The following is a 20,369-nucleotide window of genomic DNA, read 5'->3' as shown; positions in this document are numbered from 1 at the left end:
CAGGAGGGTAATACGGAACGCTGTGCTGGATCCCAACGGCCTCGTATCACTAGCAGTCGAGATGACAGGCACCTTATCCGCATGGCTGTAACGGATCGTGCAGCCACGTCCCGATCCCTGAGTCAACAGATGGGGACGATTGCAAGACAACAACCATTTGCACGAACAGTTGGACGACTTTTGCAGCAGCATGGACTATCAGCTGGGAGACCATGGCTGCGGTTATCCTTGACGCTGCATCACAGACAGGAGCGCCTGCGATGGTGTACTCAACGACGAACCTGAGTGCACGAATGGCAAAACGTAATTTTTTCGGATGAATCCAGGTTCTGTGTATAGCATCATGATGGTCGCATCCGTGTTTGGCGACATCGCGGTGAACGCACATTGGAACCGTGTATTCGTCACCGCCATACTGGCATTTCATCCGGCTTGATGGTATGGGAAGCCGTTGGTTATACGTCTCGGTCACCTCTTGCTATCATTGACGGCACTTGGAACAGTGGACATTACATTTCACATGTGTTACGACCCGTGACTCTACCCTTCATTCGATCCCTATGAAACCCTACATTGCAGGAGGACAATGCACGACCGCATGTTGCAGGTCCTGTACGAGCCTTTCTGGATACTGAAAATGTTCGACTGCTGCCCTGGCCAGCACATTCTTCAGATCTCTCACCAATTGTAAACGTCTGGTCAATGGTGGCCGAGCAACTGGCTCGTCACAATACGCCAGTCACTACTCTTGAACTGTGGTATCGTGTTGAAGCTGCATGGGTAGCTGTACCTGTACACGCCATCCAAACTCTGTTTGACTCAATGCCCAGGGGTATTAAGGCCAATACTTACGACAAGAGGTGGTTGTTCTGGATACTGATTTCTCAGGATCTATGCAACCAAATTGCGTGAAAATGTAATCACATGTCAGTTCTAGTATAATATATTTGTGCAATGAATACCCGTTTATCATCTGCATTTCTTCTTGGTGTGGCAATTTTAATGGTCAGTGTATTATTATTATTATCATCTTAAAAACAGTACACAGTTCATTCAAAATTTTATATTAGAGCAATGGAATAGTTACACTTGACACAGTAATGGCGTAAAATAAAAAAAATGAAAAAGTACAAATTAGTAATTAACAAAAAAAGCGAAATACTGAAGTGTTCCAATTTGACTCATGAGAGGTCTTTCAGTTTCCATATTCATGATCCTTGTAATTCGCTGCTGGGGTTTGAATGTCGATGGTGTCATTGCGAAGAAGCTGTGTGGACGTATGACTCGTCTGCCGGACTGCTGCAGCTTTCTTCCCAGGCCTTGACGCGCTGTGTTGCTGCGTCTCGGTATTGGTAGGGTTGGTGTTGGTAAGCTGTTTGTTGGCCAGCCTGATTGCTGGCACTAGTCCTACTTATTTTGACGCTGTGTGTAATTCATTGGTTAGGGAATTCTTAAAGATTTCCTTGCTTTTTTTTCTCATGTTGGTCGGGTAGATAGGCAGATGAACTAGAAGACGCGACTCCTCGGTGTGTGGGAGACAGCGTGGCAGGAGAAGGCATTGGGGGCCGGCGGCAGGTGCCCGCGGCGCGGCGCCGCTGTCGCAAGTTCACGCCGAGCCGCGCCGGGCCGGGCTGAGCGCGCTGAGCTTTGCTTCGGCTTCGCTTTCGCCGCGGCGCGCATGTAGGCCAGCGGCCGCTAGCATCCGAATGAGGCGAGGCGCCGGCCGTTGCGACAGGACGACCGCCTCGGCTCGGCTCGGCTCGGTCCCACGTCGCATCGACACCGCCGTCTCCTTTGTTGCCCGCTGCCTCCGCCGCCATTGTCTACTGTGCTTCAGCGAATGTCCTTACCGCTGTACCGAGAACGTTCGTTTGTAAGCTGGAGGCATCTCCAACTCTGCTCTATTATGAGTAAAAGACCTATCAAATCTTGGGTTCATTCATAAGTTTGTAGCGTTTTTCCATAAAATAAATACAACAGATAGTACACGTAGCAGAGACTTAAGTCATCAATACTATACAGGGTGGTCCATTGATAGTGACTGGGCCAAATATCTCACGACATAAGCGTCAAACGAGAAAACTACAAAGAACGAAACTCGTCTAGCTTGAAGGAGGAATCCAGATGGCGCTAAACGCCGTTGTCATAGGTCAAACGGATATCAACTGCGTTTTTTTTTTTTTAAATAGGACCCCCATTTTTATCACATATTCGTGTGGTACGTAAAGAAATATGAATGTTTTAGTTGGACCACTTTTTTCGCTTTGTGATAGATGGCGCTGTAGTAGTCACAAGTACGTGGTATCACGAAACATTCCGCCAGTGCGGACGGTATTTCCTTCGTGATACATTACCAGTGTTAAAATGGACCGTTTACCAATTGCGGAAAAGGTCGATATCGTGTTGATGTATGCCTGTTGTGATCAAAATGCCCAACGGGCGTGTGCTATGTATGCTGCTCGGTATCCTGGACGACATCATCCAAGTGTCCGGACCGTTCGCCGGATAGTTACGTTATTTAGGGAAACAGGAAGTGTTCGGCCACATGCCAAACGTCAACCACGACCTACAACAAATGATGATGCCCAAGTAGGTGTTTTAGCTGCTGTCGCGGCTAATCCGCACATCAGTAGCAGACAAATTGCGCGAGAATCGGAAATCTCAAAAGCTTCGGTGTTGAGAATGCTACATCAACATCGATTGCACCCGTACCACATTTCTATGCACCAGGAATTGCATGGCGACGACTTTGAATGTCGTGTACAGTTCTACCACTCGGCACAAGAGAAATTACGGGGCGATGACAGATTTTATCGCACGTATTCTATTTAGCGATGAAGCGTCATTCACCAACAGCGGTAACGTAAACCGGCATAATATGCACTATTGGGCAACAGAAAATCCACGATGGCTGCGACTAGTGGAACGTCAGCGACCTTGGCGGGTTAATGTATAGTGCGGCATTATGGGAGGAAGGATAATTGGCCCCCATTTCATCGATGGCAATCTAAATGGCGCAATGTATGCTGATTTCCTACGTAATATTCTACCGATGTTACTACAAGATGTTTCACTGCATGACAGAATCGAGATGTACTTCCTACATGATGGATGTCCGGCACATAGTTTGCGTGCGGTTGAAGCGGCAATGAATAGCATATTTCGTGACAGGTAGATTGCTCGTCGAAGCACCCTACCATGGCCCTCACGTTCATCAGATCTGACGTCCACGGATTTCTTTCTGTGGGGAAAGTTGAAGGATATTTGCTTTCGTGATCCACCGACGACGCCTGACAACATGCGTCAGCGCATTGTCAATGCATATGCGAACAATACGGAAGGCGAACTACTCGCTGTTGAGAGGAATGTCGTTACACGTATTGCCAAATACATTGAGATTGACGGACATCATTTAGAGCATTTATTGCATTAATGTGGTATTTACACGTAATCACGCTGTAATAGCATGCGTTCTCAGAAATCATAAGTTCACAAAGGTACATGTATCACATTGGAACAACCGAAATATAATGTTCGAACGTACCTATGTTCTGTATATTAATTCAAAAAACCTACCTGTTCCACCTCATGCATTCCATCACATTTTGTGCATGCTCACAGGTCTTTCTTACGTTAACGTAAAGAGATCATTTCTCGAATCGGTGCAGTATAGAAATGGTCGGTGTTATTCACGAGCTAATTGATGGCGAGCAGGCAGAGATGAGTATAGGACCAATCGCAGATTTTTATGATTTTGGCTTAGAGCATTCGGTATCCATTCACCCGATTTTTGGACCTTTCTCTATCGCATACAGATGTCACACGATGGTGGAATGATCACAGATCATCACATTTGCCTTTTCTCGAGTATAATGAGGTGAATAATTGGGGATTAATCCTTTTAAATGAACTTCATCAAACCTGGAGGGTCTTCCTGAATGTAGAGGGTCACTCACGTCAGAACGACTGTCCTTAAAATGAGAAAACCATTTTGTTGCCGTGCTCTCTCCAGTGGCATCACCGCATAAACGGCGCAATTATTTCTGGCTGCCTCCAAATGGTTCAAATGGCTCTGAGCACTATTGGACTTAACATCTTAGGTCATCAGTCTCCTAGAACTTAGAACTACTTAAACCTAATTAACCTAACGACATCACACACATCCATGCCCGAGGCAGGATTCGAACCTGCTACCGTAGCGGTCACGCGGTTCCAGAATGAAGCGCCTAGAACAGCTCGGTCACACCGGCCTGGCTGCCTCCGCTGCTCTCACATTTCTACTGAACTCTAACAGAACAATGTATCGGAAATGCCCCGATTTCATCACTTGTCGCTCCATTTTCTAGCGTCCACAACTCCACACACTACTTCCAAATGACAAAATGAAAATATGTATGCTCAGATAGCAACAGTGAACTACAAATAAAAAAATGACAATCGATAAATAAACCCATAATAAGGGGTATACCAAAATGCAAAACAAAAATGCTACGAATTTATCCACCAGTCTAGTATTAACGGAAGAACTGTGACACCATATTTTAAACGTATACTTTTAATAGTAAACCATGAGTAACCTGTTCGAACTGTAGTCTTTTCAGCCAAATACAGACGTCGGCAAAATTATGGAACCCCGCGAGAAATGCCTGGTTAAACATAAACGCAGATGCTAGACAAACGGGCAGGTTGTTCTGTTGTATTTGGTCACGAATGGGACCTCTGCAATGCACTCAATACCTTGTAAGTATTAGTCGTCGTCAGTACAGTGTTCTGTGTAGCTGTGAGTGCATTATGTCTAAGCTAAGCGAATTGGAAATCGGACAAATTGCTGTTGCTCTTATGGTTGGTGCCTCAGTAACCAACTTAGCCGAACTTTTTGTTGTTTGTTCTAATGTGTGTGAAATCTTATGCGACTTAACTACTAAGGTCATCAGTCCCTAAGCTTACACACTACTTAACCTAAATTATCCTAAGGACAAACACACGCACCATGCCCGGGGGAGGACTCGAACCTCCGCCGGGACCAGTCGCACAGTCCATGACTGCAGCGCCCTAGAGCGCTTGGCTAATCCCTCGCGGCTTTTGTTGTTTCACGAGGCACCGTAACGAAGATTTAAATCACATACAGAATATTTTGAAATGTGGAGCTACATAGGAATGCAGAAGACTAGATGGGTGGATTGCGTAACAAATGAAGAAGTACTGGATAGAATTGGGGAGGCAAGAAATCTGTGACACAACGTGGCTAAAAGAAGGGATCGGTTGACGGGATACATTCTGAGACGGCAGTGGATCACCAATTTAGTACTAGAGGGAAGTGTGGCGAGCACCTGTCAATTATAAAATTGGTTTATCTGTCTATCTATTTATTTATTTATTTAGAGAGAGAGAGAGAGAGAGAGAGAGAGAGAGAGAGAGAGAGAGAGAGAGTGTGTGTGTGTGTGTGTGTGTGTGTGAGAGAGAGAGAGAGAGAGAGAGAGAGAGAGGGGGGGGGAGGGAGGAGGGATGAGGGGGAGAGGGAGAGAGAGAGAATATAATCGATAATTGAATAATCGCTGTGGTAAGATAAATTTTGTAATTGGCAATTTTGTGTATATCATGTGATCCACAGATATGGCAAATGCTGGTAACACGTCTGGCTGGTTACAAACCACAGCGTGACAGTATCTCTGTAGCATGATACTATTGCAAAAAGAAACAATGTAAGTGATCAGTTGCCTGTGTGTGATATTCTGTGAAATGGGGTAGACACAACACTTGTAAATAGACAAACAAAAATATCTCTAACATCAGCACATAAAAATATTCAAATGTACAAGGGAATTACAATGGGTGCGGTTAGGCGTTGATTTAAATCAGTGGGGAAAGTTGAAAATTTGTGCTGGACAAGGATTCGAACCCAGGTCTGCTGGTAAGTAGACAAATGCGCTGACCATTGTGCACGCCTCCCGACAGACCCAAATCTCAGCTTACCCACAGGCTACTAGTGTAACGCCGCTCGCCCATTATCCTCGTTACTCGCACTATTTTTCTGATTCCCATAACAGAGCATTGTGTGCATCTGCACTGAAGAGGTCATTGGCCGTCTTCGCCTGAATTCTTGCTACAAACGTCTAGAACTTGTACAGGGTACGTAATATTTTGAATAGGAAACCATGTTCAGAAACGTACCGTTTCCGTGCTGCCGCCGTTCGAAAACGTTTGCTAGGTCGTTACGCAACACGGTAGTCATGATGGTGGGGGGGTTACGTCGGATTGGCTGATGTCAAAAAAATTGTTCAAATGGCTCTGAGCACTATGGGACTTAACATCTGTGGTCATCAGTCCCCTAGAACTTAGAACTACTTAAACCTAACTAACCTAAGGACATCACACACATCCATGCCCGAGGCAGGATTCGAACCTGCGTCCGTAGCAGTCGCGCAGGCTGATGTCATTTGACGTCCATCCTACCTCTCTAGTACACGTTTGCAGAATACACGACATAATCCTTCTGAATAGCAAGGCTCACGGTAAAGGAAGGGCTGCTTGTTGTCATCTTTATCAAGATCGTTCTCGACATCGTCCAACAACCTCGCATGCTCTTTTCGCCACAATTATGTCGAGGCTTCGAGAAAGGCTACCTTCACCGTCAGCAGGCATTACTACAGTGCTCCAAGGAGACGCCGCACACACGAATAGAAAGACACAGTACCGCGTCACGTTGAAAAGAACCCGTCAACGAGTACATGAGCAGTGTCCACTCCTGCAAAACACCAAAACTCTCTTCTCACCCCCTCTACAGTCGATAGTAGCTTCTGAGGAGGGTGTGGTCCACTTCGCCTTTTCTGTCAGCGCACAGCCCTAATTAACTCCCAGACATGAGTACTACAGATATTGTTAGTACATGGTGCTGGCCAGTATCAACCAATGAAACAGCTAATAATCCAACTGCGCATTATAAACAGTCATCTAATATAAATATGACAGAATACTAAACGTATGGTGGCAAAATCTTGCCGTCTTACAGTTCATAACGCAGTCAGGCGAGTTCGGTGAATATTAAGAGATGAGCTACTTCAGACTGACTTAAGGTGTTCAGAAACTTGAGATCCCTTTCAACACTATCACTACACCACCCCTTGTTTCTAGTTTCTGTAAATTATTTTTCAGTAGTGCTTGTTCAAAATGTTACTATCTCCCAGGACCTCAATCTCGACGGGACACTAAACCCTCTTCTTTCTTCCTTCGTGCAAGACGTTTCTCCGCAGAAAACTGCGAGGGTGTACCCAGATCACATACTTTTGTAAAAATTGACTTCAGCTCATATAATAATAGAATGAAATACAAAAATATTTATTCGCCAATCTTGATCTCTAAGTAAAAGCCGAAAGAACAGATATTCAGGTAAGAGACAATAAATCAGAAAATCAAGTAAAATCTAGCGACAGAGCAAAATCAAGAGTCGTTAATAACCCGGTCATCGTTATCTAGGGCCGTGGGTCCAGAACCTGTGAGACACTTATACAGTTCTCTATAGATTATGAGCAAGAAGTTGCTCTCATATTAGCAGCAGCTTATCGTAAGTCACTGGAGCCGTCGAACAAGTGAATATTATTGTAGGTCTACACCGCTGATGTCGGTCACTTGTAGAATTATGAGAAGGTTTTTTCTATGGGAAACATGGGCTCCTAACATAGAGACGTGGAGAAATTCATCTTTTTTTGTTTTTTGGAAAACTTAAAAGGAAAATCACATTATGTCTGCATAGCATTTTTAATTTGACGAACTATTTTTCGAAGTCACATCCTCATCATCATAGCGTTGTGTTGTTATGTAAGGACTTTCACTGCGATGTCAAAAATTCAGGGACACATTTGTGAATTTTTTATTTCTGTTGTATATGGCATCACAATGAAGCAATTCTCATGTATTCAACACGCAAGTTTTTAAAGATGTTTTTCCCATTTTCTTAAAGAAACGCGTATTCAATATACAAGTTTTCGAAGATGTTTTTCCCAGTTTCTTGAAGAAAAGTTTCATCACATACTTGTGAAATACAAACAATGACAAATACCATATTATGCTCATTGGCCCAGAGTACTATACAAAGACAAAAGAGTGTCGGTAAATTTTCATTTATTTTACATTTACCAGTTTCTGTTCGAAGCTCTAGTAATGTTTCTGGTTTTTCAGTTTACAGAACATTTGCGATCCCTGACAGCTACAGGAAAAGCGATGTTAAATCCGGAAATCGTATGAGAAATTGTATCTAAAACTCAATCCTATCCATTGTCCTGAAATTTTATCTTTGGGGCAAAGACACATGCTTCAGGGCTAATGTAGAGCTGGTCTATTATTTTAAAAGCTAATTTAGCATTTGTGTAAGATGTGTGAACGTAGCGAACAGTCGGTATAACAGATACAACGTTTTGGTTCACATAGCTGTATCTCGAAAACCGATTTGAGTAAAATGTATTCTACATAGTTTTAAATTTTCCTTTAGTGTTATTCGATCCTATTACCGAAGAATATACGTCTTTTGAATCACTAGACGATTAGACAGTTCTTAACATAAGTATACGCAACGAAATGCCCATAAGAAGACAAAAGTTCCTTATTCACTATATTGGCTAACGAAACTTTCATGTCTGAGGAGCTATAGATTATTGTGTCTTTCTGACGTATGACCTACAAATTGTCTTATTTATGTCCGATAAAGTCGAGCAACCCAGAACTGGTCTATGTGCCATTCATACTTGCTGATTGGTGCGTGACAGCTATAACATTTCTCGGCCCAGATTAGAAATTACGCTAAAGACTGGTTGCAGCAAGTTTTCGCTTTGTTGCTTCACTATCGACTTAAGTTCTTTACAAAGAAGAGGCCAATTTTGCGAGCCTACGTCACCGTAAAGAATACCAGGATTCCGTGGAGATCAGAAACGAACTATCGGCACATAAGAAAACATTATACCAAAACTGTTTATCCGTAAACGCGTTGAATATATCGCACAGAAAGGACAAAAACAGTCAATAGAACTCTATACCCCCTTCATAAAAAAAACTTAGGCACAGAAACAAAACTGAGACTCCACGAATCACTAATCTTACCACCACTTAAGTTTGGTTGCATACCATAAGCGGCAGTCAGCAAAACGAGGATGCGAACACTACATTGGATAAAAAAGGAGTTCTTCACTGGATCCCATGAGCATCCTCCACCAACCAGAATCATGTCGTTACACGAAGAAAATATAGTGCCATTACTCAAAACTACAATCAAGAGCGTCTGTACCACGAATCTGACTCACTACGAGACACCAAAAATAGCCTCGAATACATCGGAACAACGTGATCTCGAGACTGGCACAAGATGCCTCGTACCATTAACTTTTCTGGAAGACTCCGGGGATGACTATGATTAAGAAACAATCTCAGTGCTCTAGAAGTTTGTACGAGTGGAAGAAAATTGTAGCCTTTTCTAGGGACCAAACTACCATTGTCTAAGGGCAGCCGGGAACTCAAAGGTCCTAAGTGCAACAACGTGCAGATCCAATAAAGCACCTAACAGAAATCCAGTCAGACCTTCAACACAGGCTGCACTGTGTTTAAAAACTGGAGCATTTTGTTTATTGTCTTCATTCCGTATTGAATATATTGTACAGGCGACAATTGTGTAAAAACCTGGAGGCATGCGATAGGTGCAGAGACCTAAACATTCTGGAGAGTAATTCTGAGTCGAACGGTTGCAAGCATCTAACAAACAGCCTGACCAACAGATCCGATCCGAACCATTTTGACACAAGAACAGTCAAGGCCAATCTCTGCCTCCAAGGAATCAGTCGCCACATGGATAGTCGCCCACAAGTTGCCTCGTTCTTTCGCTTGTACAATGGTGGAAAAAAATTACAGCTCCAAAAAATAATGAATGTAGAGTAAAAATGATAATTAAATGGACACCCTAGCTGCAAACAGGCGTTGATGTACTTCATTGGGGACATGTTGAAAATGTGTGCCCCGACCGGGACTCGAACCCGGGATCTCCTGCTTACATGGCAGACGCTCTATCCGTCTGAGCCACCGCGGGCACGGAGGATAGTGCGTCTGCAGGGACTTATCCCTTGCACGTTCCCCGTGAGACCCACATTCCCAACATGTCCACACCACTACATACGTAGTGCGCCTAATAGATGTTTGCCCATCATACTCATTACTCGTGGCAGATGAATCTACCAAGTCCCGTACGAGTTCGGGCATAGCGTGTGCGTTCGCACAAGAAGGTCAATGGCCGGGAAGCCATATTTTAACTATATATGACGGTAGTATCTGTTCCGGAAAGAACAGTTACTTTGGATGACCATGCTGCTTTGCTAGAAATGAAATGATAATTAAATGGACACCCTAGCTGCAAACAGGCGTTGATGTACTTCATTGGGGACATGTTGAAAATGTGTGCCCCGACCGGGACTCGAACCCGGGATCTCCTGCTTACAAAGCTGCATGGTCTTCCACGGTAACTGTTCTTTCAGGAACAGATACTACGGTCATATATAGTTAAAATATGGCTTCCCGGCCATTGACCTTCTTGTGCGAACGCACACGCTATGACCGAACTCGTACGGGACTTGGTAGATTCATCTGCCACGAGTAATGAGTATGATGGGCAAACATCTATTAGGCGCACTACGTATGTAGTGGTGTGGACATGTTGGGAATGTGGGTCTCACGGGGAACGTGCAAGGGATAAGTCCCTGCAGACGCACTATCCTTTGTGCCCGCAGTGGCTCAGATGGATAGAGCGTCTGCCATGTAAGCAGGAGATCCCGGACGGGGCACACATTTTCAACATGTCCCCAATGAAGTACATCAACGCCTGTTTGCAGCTAGGGTGTCCATTTAATTATCATTTCATTTCTAGCAAAGTTGCATGGTCATCCACGGTAACTGTTCTTTCGGGAACAGATACTACCGTCATATATAGAATGTAGAGTAATGAAATTTTGGGAATACATTTGTTTAGGTAACGTACTGAAGTGACTGATATTGCAAGATCACAGGTTAATGTAAGCGCGAGGTAAGCCATTGCAAATGTGAAATGCTGGTACAGTAATAACAGGTGTAATCGCCATAATGTTGAATGCAAGCATGCAAACGTGTGTTGTGCAGGTGCCGGATGCCAGTTTGTAGGGTGGAGTTCCGTGTCTGTTAGATCTGATTGGTCAATACAGGGACTGTTGATGCTGGTTGTGAATAACGCTGGAGATCGATGATCTCCGATATGTGCTCGATTGGAGACAGATCTGGAGATCGAGCAGGCTAAGACAACATGTCGACACTCTCTAGAGCATGTTGGGTTACAACAGTGGCATGTGGGCGAGTGTTATCATGTCGGAAAAAAACCTCCTGGAATGCTATTTATGAGTGCCAAGACAACAAGTCGAATCGTCAGACTGGTGGACAAATTTGCAATCAGGATTAGGGGGATAACCAGGAGATTGCTCCTGCTGACATAAGAAATCGCGCCCCGGAAGGCGTTCGATACAGTTCCGCACTGTCGCCTGATAAACAAAGTAAGAGCCTACGGAATATCAGACCAGCTGTGTGGCTGGATTGAAGAGTTTTTAGCAAACAGAATACAGCATGTTGTTCTCAATGGAGAGAGGTCTACAGACGTTAAAGTAACCTCTGGCGTGCCACAGGAGAGTGTTATGGGACCATTGCTTTTCACAATATATATAAATGACCTTGTAGGTAGTGTCGGAAGTTCCATGCGGCTTTTCGCGGATGATGCTGTAGTATACGGAGAAGTTGCAGCGTTAGAAAATTGCAGCGAAATGCAGGAAGATCTGTAGCGGATAGGCACTTGGTGCAGGGAGTGGCAACTGACCCTTAACATAGACAAAAGTAATGTATTGCGAATACATACAAAGAAGGGTCCTTTATTGTATGATTATATGATAGCGGAGCAAACACTGGTAGCAGTTACTTCTGTAAAATATCTGGGAGTATGCGTACGGAACGATTTGAAGTGGAGTGATCATATAAAATTAGTTGTTGGTAAGGCGGGTGCCAGGTTGAGATTCATTGGGAGAGTCCTTAGAAAATGTAGTCCATCAACAAAGAAGGTGGCTTACAAAACACTGGTTCGACCTACACTTGAGTGTTGCTCATCAGTGTGGGATCCGTACCAGGTTGGGTTGACAGAGGAGTTAGAGAAGATCCAAAGAAGAGCGGCGCGTTTCGTCACAGGGTTATTTGGTAAGCGTGGTAGCGTTACGGAGATGTTTAGCAAACTCAAGTGGCAGACTCTGCAAGAGAGGCACTCTGCATCGCAGTGTAGCTTGCTGTCCAGGTTTCGAAGGGTGTGTTTCTGGATGAGGTATCGAATATGTTGCTTACCCTTACTTATACCTCCCGAGGAGATCACGAATGTAAAATTAGAGAGATTCGAGCGCGCACGGAGGCTTTCCGGCAGTCGTTCTTCCCGCGAACCATACGCAACTGGAACAGGAAAGGGCGGTAATGACAATGGCACGTAAAGTGCCCTCCACCACACACCGTTGGGTGGCTTGCGGAGTATAAATGTAGATGTAGATTTAACTCCAAGTGTAGGTCCATTGAGTCTACCACGCTGACAGGTTGGTTGCAGGCCCTCAACTGGCTCCCTTCTGACCAGGACATCACTGGCACCAAGGACGAACTGGCTCTCATAAGAAAACACAACAGACCTGCAGCCTGCCCTCCAATCAGCTCATTTGATACCACCAAATCGCAGGCGCAGTGGTTTGGGGTCAGTGGAATGCACGCTACAGGGCATCTGGCTCGGAGCTCTCGTTGTAGTAACCGGTCTGTAAAAGTTCATTCTGTCACTGTGGCGCCAACGGCTTCTGAAATTGCTGCTGCAGATGCGACAGAGCCATAAGCCGAACACTGCGGTCTTCCTTCTGGTTGGTGCCACGTGGACGTCCGGTCTTTCTCCGACCGCTGCTAGCAATCATGTACAATGGCTACGTTCCTGCCAAGTCGCTGTGCAGTATCGCAGTAGGTACGTCCAGCTTGCCATAGTCCTGTTACACGACGTCGTTCAAACTCAGTGAGGTGTTGATAATGGCGTCTTTGTTGCCTTAAAGACATTCTTGAATAACGTGAACTCGCCACCCCCAGTCTCAGAGGTAACTAACGCTTACAAACGTTACAGCGTGTATTCAAAAGTAAACCTGATTTGCATCCTCATAGTGACACTACTAGCACCACTCTAGTGCGAGTGGCACAAAGTTTGAATAAACATCATCTTTCAGATGTAGGAAAACGCCTACCAGCTTTCGTTTGCGTGGGACAACTGCTTCTTGGTGTTGCGACTTCTTTCATCCGATAGTCGTCCGAGATTTCATTTGAACACTTGTAATATTTTAATCGAGAAGAAAACATTAAAATAGAATTTTCTGGACTTGTCGGTCATAACGGAGCAGTCCAACGACGTTCCCTTCCGGAGTTAAACTTCAAGGCGAGCGGCTGGTCTGATTCTTTCCTGTATTTTGTGGTTCCTGGACTCTTCAAGGCTACCGTGAGAAGCGTAGAAATACGTAGTTCCTAATGACTCATTTGGGTGGAAATTTAGTACCACGTTTCTCCCTCTTTAAAATACACCGCCACTGCTGGAGCTAGGCATGCAAGATTTTGTAATCGGTTCGTTGCGTTGCTTTGATATTCCCGCCACGAAATGCGGCTTTCCACCGTGCGGTCGTACAAATCCGAGACTTCGCTGGGCGTGTTCACTGCCGCATTGTTGCGTGTGAAATACGAGCAATGTATTTCGGATCAAGGGTTGCTGGCGGGGCGCTGACAGCTGGTGAATGGGCAGTTAACATGGAGGCGGAGGCGTGGTGCGTGCGTCGTGCGTGTCGAAAATGAAAAGCGCGGCACGCGCTCTTGCGTGCCTAATCCTGCCTGTGCTGTTGCGTGTGAGAAAGTTAGTCGCTTTACTCGTTTAATGGAAGGCAGTTACACGACTCTGATGCCCTTTCCTCAATACTGGAAAAGAAACATTTTATTCATTTCCTGAAATTCGCTTATAGAACACGCGCATTCGACCTCCGGTTTCAGCAATCTTTGCATTAGCACGTTGCACGTTATAGTTACAGGAGGTGTTCCTGAACTACATTATGAGTCGCCTTACGCCTTACTACAGGAAACCCTTCTGGTTGCGTACCAGGTGAAGATGATAATGATGAACACTTTGTGTTTTCGACCTCTCAGTGATTACACCCCCCCCCCCCCAACATGTGCCCTCAGTTATACAATGCCAGCAATCACTAAATGCACATTCCTCGTGATCTAAATTACTTTCGCCGTCTGATGCCTCTCCCGTTTCCCGCTCTTCCACGCCACCTTCACAAAACAGATGTTTACATCAAATGCTGTGTTGCCAGTACTTGGCGACAGACTAACTTACTGTACAACGCAAGAGAACTTACACATTTACCCAGTTATAAAAACAGAAAGTTAGGTTACTTCTTGAATTAGTTGTAGCTCTACATTTTCTTCTGACTTCATATGCACGAGCCTGAAGTGCCCAGATTGTTCCTCAGTATCTTAGATACTTTTTAGATTCTTGCCTCATTTTTCTCTATCTCTATGCTTTTCTCTTCCTTTTAGGTGTTAGTTTAGAACTGTAGTACATACAAGAACCGTAGATATAAAGAAAGCTGTCAGCTCACTTCATTTCATAAGATCCATGTGAAAGTTATGTTATAGTCCCATTTGATATTTAGTGCGCCCCCTCCCCCTTTAAAAAAATACTAAGAATATACAAAAATATACAAAACTACAAAAAAATTTCCAAAAATACATGAAATTTTAAAATATATAGAAAATAAAAAAATGTAAATTTCAAATTGTTTAGAAATAACATGTTAAGAAAATTCAGCATAAGGAATACACGTATTGTCATTTATATTCATACCTTTATATGTTACGAAAACAGGATTATGATTTAGCACTTTAAAACCACTTTGAAAAGTCTCTTTGAAATACTTGCCAGTTAAGCAAATTTTAGATCTGTCAACTGAAATACATTTAATTTTCTTACCATACATTGTCGCAATAACTTCAAAATCAGAAATGTTATCTTTCGTCTTGATTTCATTCTTGTATAATTTAATAAACTTAAATGAGCTATTCGACTTTGTTTGCAATAGGTCACCTTATACACAGAAAAAGAAAAACATTACAAATATTCGAAATGCTCTCAAGTTTAAGCTACTTTTTAACTCTTCTGATTCTTGAGTTTAAGATACCAGCTTACAAGTTCAGTTTATAATCTCAATTTAAGATTAGAGTTTAAAAATGCAACTTCAAAATTATCATATGAAATTTTAAGTTTGAAATGAGAGTTAAAATGAGTGTTTAAGATTTCAGTTTAAAATTAAAGTTTGAGATGTAATTGAAAATATCGGATTAAGTGCAGTTTTAAGATTTCAGTTTAGATTGCGAAGGAATTCCAAAACGGTATGCACTGCAAAGACATCTGTTAGTCTATATAAATAAAAATGTGTAGCTGAAGGTTCTTGACATATCGCTTTGAAATTTTGACACAATGTTGCATTCCAATACAAGTGTAGTTTCTGGTAGCTATATACACTCCTGGAAATGGAAAAAAGAACACATTGACACCGGTGTGTCAGACCCACCATACTTGCTCCGGACACTGCGAGAGGGCTGTACAAGCAATGATCACACGCACGGCACAGCGGACACACCAGGAACCGCGGTGTTGGCCGTCGAATGGCGCTAGCTGCGCAGCATTTGTGCACCGCCGCCGTCAGTGTCAGCCAGTTTGCCGTGGCATACGGAGCTCCATCGCAGTCTTTAACACTGGTAGCATGCCGCGACAGCGTGGACGTGGACCGTATGTGCAGTTGACGGACTTTGAGCGAGGGCGTATAGTGGGCATGCGGGAGGCCGGGTGGACGTACCGCCGAATTGGTCAACACGTGGGGCGTGAGGTCTCCACAGTACATCGATGTTGTCGCCAGTGGTCGGCGGAAGGTGCACGTGCCCGTCGACCTGGGACCGGACCGCAGCGACGCACGGATGCACGCCAAGACCGTAGGATCCTACGCAGTGCCGTAGGGGACCGCACCGCCACTTCCCAGCAAATTAGGGACACTGTTGCTCCTGGGGTATCGGCGAGGACCATTCGCAACCGTCTCCATGAAGCTGGGCTACGATCCCGCACACCGTTAGGCCGTCTTCCGCTCACGCCCCAACATCGTGCAGCCCGCCTCCAGTGGTGTCGCGACAGGCGTGAATGGAAGGATGAATGGAGACGTGTCGTCTTCAGCGATGAGAGTCGCTTCTGCCTTGGTGCCAATGATGGTCGTATGCGTGTTTGGCGCCGTGCAGGTGAGCGCCACAATCAGGACTGCATACGACCGAGGCACACAGGGCCAACACCCGGCATCATGGTGTGGGGAGCGATCTCCTACACTGGCCATATACCACTGGTGATCGTCGAGGGGACACTGAATAGTGCACGGTACATCCAAACCGTCATCGAACCCATCGTTCTACCATTCCTAGACCGGCAAGGGAACTTGCTGTTCCAACAGGACAATGCACGTCCGCATGTATCCCGTGCCACCCAACGTGCTCTAGAAGGTGTAAGTCAACTACCCTGGCCAGCAAGATCTCCGGATCTGTCCCCTATTGAGCATGTTTGGGACTGGATGAAGCGTCGTCTCACGCGGTCTGCACGTCCAGCACGAACGCTGGTCCAACTGAGGCGCCAGGTGGAAATTGCATGGCAAGCCGTTCCACAGGACTACATCCAGCATCTCTACGATCGTCCCCATGGGAGAATAGCAGCCTGCATTGCTGCGAAAGGTGGATATACACTGTACTAGTGCCGACATTGTGCATGCTCTGTTGCCTGTGTCTATGTGCCTGTGGTTCTGTCAGTGTGATCATGTGATGTATCTGACCCCAGGAATGTGTCAATAAAGTTTCCCCTTCCTGGGACAATGAATTCACGGTGTTCTTATTTCAATTTCCAGGAGTATATATATATATATGTATATATATATATATATATATATATATATATATATATATATATATATATATATGTGTGTGTGTGTGTGTGTGTGTGTGTGTGTGTGGTTCGTGGAGTGGGTTCCTGTAGTCATGTCCTAGTTCATGAACCACGGGCAACGTATGAGTGGCCAAGTAAGTGGTCCCGACAGTCGGGATACCAGTTACTTTGGAATAAGGCTGGGCATCTCGGACATATTCTGAGTCGTGGTCGCCTTTGTGCTCATACGGCAAAGACTACCAAATCCACCGGTTCGTCCCTCAGCCGTTAGGGGTAAAACCCAATGGGACTCGGGGCAAGTAAGGCTAGCAACCAGCTTCCCTGATACTTTAAATATGATGCTGGCAACAATCAGAGCAAAATGCCTCGGACCTTTGGAGGTGACGGAGTCCCACCTCTAACTGACAAACCAGGGACTCCTAAGATACGACTTGGCAAACAAATGGTAATGAGATGGGGAGCTATTAATATCAATGGGGGCTACTCTGGGAAGAAGGTAGAGCTGGCAGAGGCTGCAAGTAAGATGGGGCTGGACGTTTTAGCTGTTAGTGACATTCGGGTAAGGGGTGAGAAAGAAGAGGAAGTGGGAGAATACAAGGTCTACCTGTCAGGAGTCAAAGCAGGAATAGCACAATGGGGTGTAGGGCTTTACATAAGGAAAGAAATGGAACCCAGCGTAGTTGCAATAAGCTATGTAAACGAACGACTGATGTGGATAGATTTGACAGTGTCTAGCAAGAAAATTAGGATTGTGTCAGTATATTCGCATTGTGAACGGACAGATCAAGATAAGATGGATAGTTTTTATGAGGCACTCAGTGATGTAGTTGTTAGAGTAAAGGACAAGGACAGTGTTCTGCTCATGGGTGATTTTAACGCCAGGATTGGAAATCGAACAGAAGGGTATGAAAAGGTTATGGGTAAATTTGGAGAGGATATGGAGGCCAACAGGAACGGGAAACAACTCTTGGATTTCTGTGCCAGTATGGGCTTAGTAATCACAAACTCCTTTTTTAAGCATAAGAATATTCACCGGTATACTTGGGAAGGCAGGGGAACCAGATCTGTCATTGACTATAAAATAACAGATCAGGAATTCAGGAAGGCTGTGAGGGACACACGTGTATTCAGGGGATTCTTTGATGACACTGATCATTATTTAATCTGCAGTGAAATTGGGATTGTGAGGCCAAAAGTGCAGGAGGTCAGGTCCATATGTAGGAGGATAAGAGTGGAGAAACTTCAGGATAAGGAAATCAGGCACAAGTACATAACAGCGATCTCAGAAAGGTACCAGTTAGTTGAATGTAGTCAATTACAGTCATTGGAAAAGGAATGGACAAGGTACAGGGACACAGTACTAGAAGTGGCTAAAGAATGTCTTGGAACAGTAGTGTGTAAAAGTAGGATGAAGCAAACAGCTTGGTGGAATGATACAGTCAAGGCAGCCTGTAAAAGGAAAAAGAAGGCGTATCAAAAATGGCTACATACCAGAACCCAGGTAGACAGAGAAAGTTATGTTGAAGAAAGAAACAAAGCCAAACAGATAATTGCAGCATCCAAGAAGAAATCGTGGGAAGACTTTGGAAACAGGTTGGAGACTATGGGTCAAGCTGCTGGAAAACCATTCTGGAGTGTAATTAGCAGTCTTGGAAAGGGAGGTAAGAAGGAAATGACAAGTATTTTGGACAAGTCGGGAAAACTGCTGGTGAATCCTGTGGATGCCTTGGGCAGATGGAGGGAATATTTTGAAGAGTTGCTCAATGTAGGTGAAAATGCGATCAGTAATGTTTCAGATTTCGAGGTAGAATGGGATAGGAATGATGATGGAAATAGGATCACATTTGAGGAAGTGGAAAAAATGGTCAATAGATTGCAGTGCAATAAAGCGGCTGGGGTGGATGAAATTAAGTCGGAACTCATCAAATACAGTGGAATGTCAGGTCTTAAATGGCTACACAGGATAATTGAAATGGCCTGGGAGTCGGGACAGGTTCCATCAGACTGGACAAAAGCAGTAATCACACCAATCTTTAAACATGGAAACAGAAAAGATTGTAACAACTACAGAGGTATCTCTTTAATCAGCGTTGTGGGCAAAATCTTCTCAGGTATTGTTGAAAGGAAAGTGCGAGTATTAGTTGAGGACCAATTGGATGAAAATCAGTGTGGGTTTAGGCCTCTTAGAGGTTGTCAGGACCAGAAATTTAGCTTACGGCAAATAATGGAGAAGTGTTATGAGTGGAACAGGGAATTGTATCTATGCTTTATAGATCTAGAAAAGGCATATGACCGGGTTCCTAGGAGGAAGTTATTGTCTGTTCTACAAGATTATGGAATAGGAGGCAAACTTTTGCAAGCAATTAAAGGTCTTTACATGGATAGTCAGGCAGCAGTTAGAGTTGACGGTAAATTGAGTTCATGGTTCAGAGTAGTTTCAGGGGTAAGACAAGGCTGCAACCTGTCTCCACTGTTGGTCATATTATTTATGGATCAATAGACTGACTGGGTGAGATTAAGATATGTGAACACAAAATAAGCAGTCTTGCATATGCGGATGACTTAGTTGTGATGGCAGATTCGATTGAAAGTTTGCAAAGTAATATTTCAGAGCTAGATCAGAAATGTAAGGACTATGGTATGAAGATTAGCATCTCCAAAACGAAAGTAATGTCAGTGGGAAAGAAATATAAACGGATTGAGTGCCAAATAGGAGGAACAAAGTTAGAACAGGTGGACGGTTTCAAGTACTTAGGATGCATATTCTCACAGGATGGCAACATAGTGAAAGAACTGGAAGCGAGGTGTAGCAAAGCTAATGCAGTGAGCGCTCAGCTACGATCTACTCTCTTCTGCAAGAAGGAAGTCAATACCAAGACTAAGTTATCTGTGCACCGTTCAATCTTTCGACCAACTTTGTTGTATGGGAGCGAAAGCTGGGTGGATTCAGGTTACCTTATCAACAAGGTTGAGGTTACGGATACGAAAGTAGCTAGGATGACTGCAGGTACTAGTAGATGGAAAGAATGGCAGGAGGGTGTGCACAATGAGGAAATCAAAGAAAAACTGGGAATGAACTCTATAGATGTAGCAGTCAGGGCGAACAGGCTTAGATGGTGGGGTCATGTTACACGCATGGGAGAAGCAAGGTTACCCAAGAGACTCATGGATTCAGCAGTAGAGGGTAGGAGGAGTCGGGGCAGACCGAGGAGAAGGTACCTGGATTCGGTTAAGAATGATTTTGAAGTAATAGGTTTAACATCAGAAGAGGCACCAATGTTAGCACTGAATAGGGGAT

At 44.4% G+C, this 20,369-nt stretch overlaps 1 non-coding gene across 1 annotated transcript; it reads right to left on the bottom strand.

Moving 5' to 3' along the window:
* Positions 1 to 9,992: 9,992 nt before the first annotated feature.
* Positions 9,993 to 10,067, bottom strand: Trnat-ugu (transfer RNA threonine (anticodon UGU)). Its single transcript has one exon. It is a non-coding gene; the product is annotated as a tRNA-Thr (tRNA).
* Positions 10,068 to 20,369: the final 10,302 nt, after the last annotated feature.

Source organism: Schistocerca cancellata, chromosome 1 (assembly GCF_023864275.1).
Source record: "Schistocerca cancellata isolate TAMUIC-IGC-003103 chromosome 1, iqSchCanc2.1, whole genome shotgun sequence".
Classification (NCBI taxonomy): Eukaryota; Metazoa; Arthropoda; class Insecta; order Orthoptera; family Acrididae; genus Schistocerca; species Schistocerca cancellata.
The sequence above is the reverse complement of the archived record's forward strand: the minus strand, read 5'-3'. Positions and strand labels throughout refer to the sequence as shown.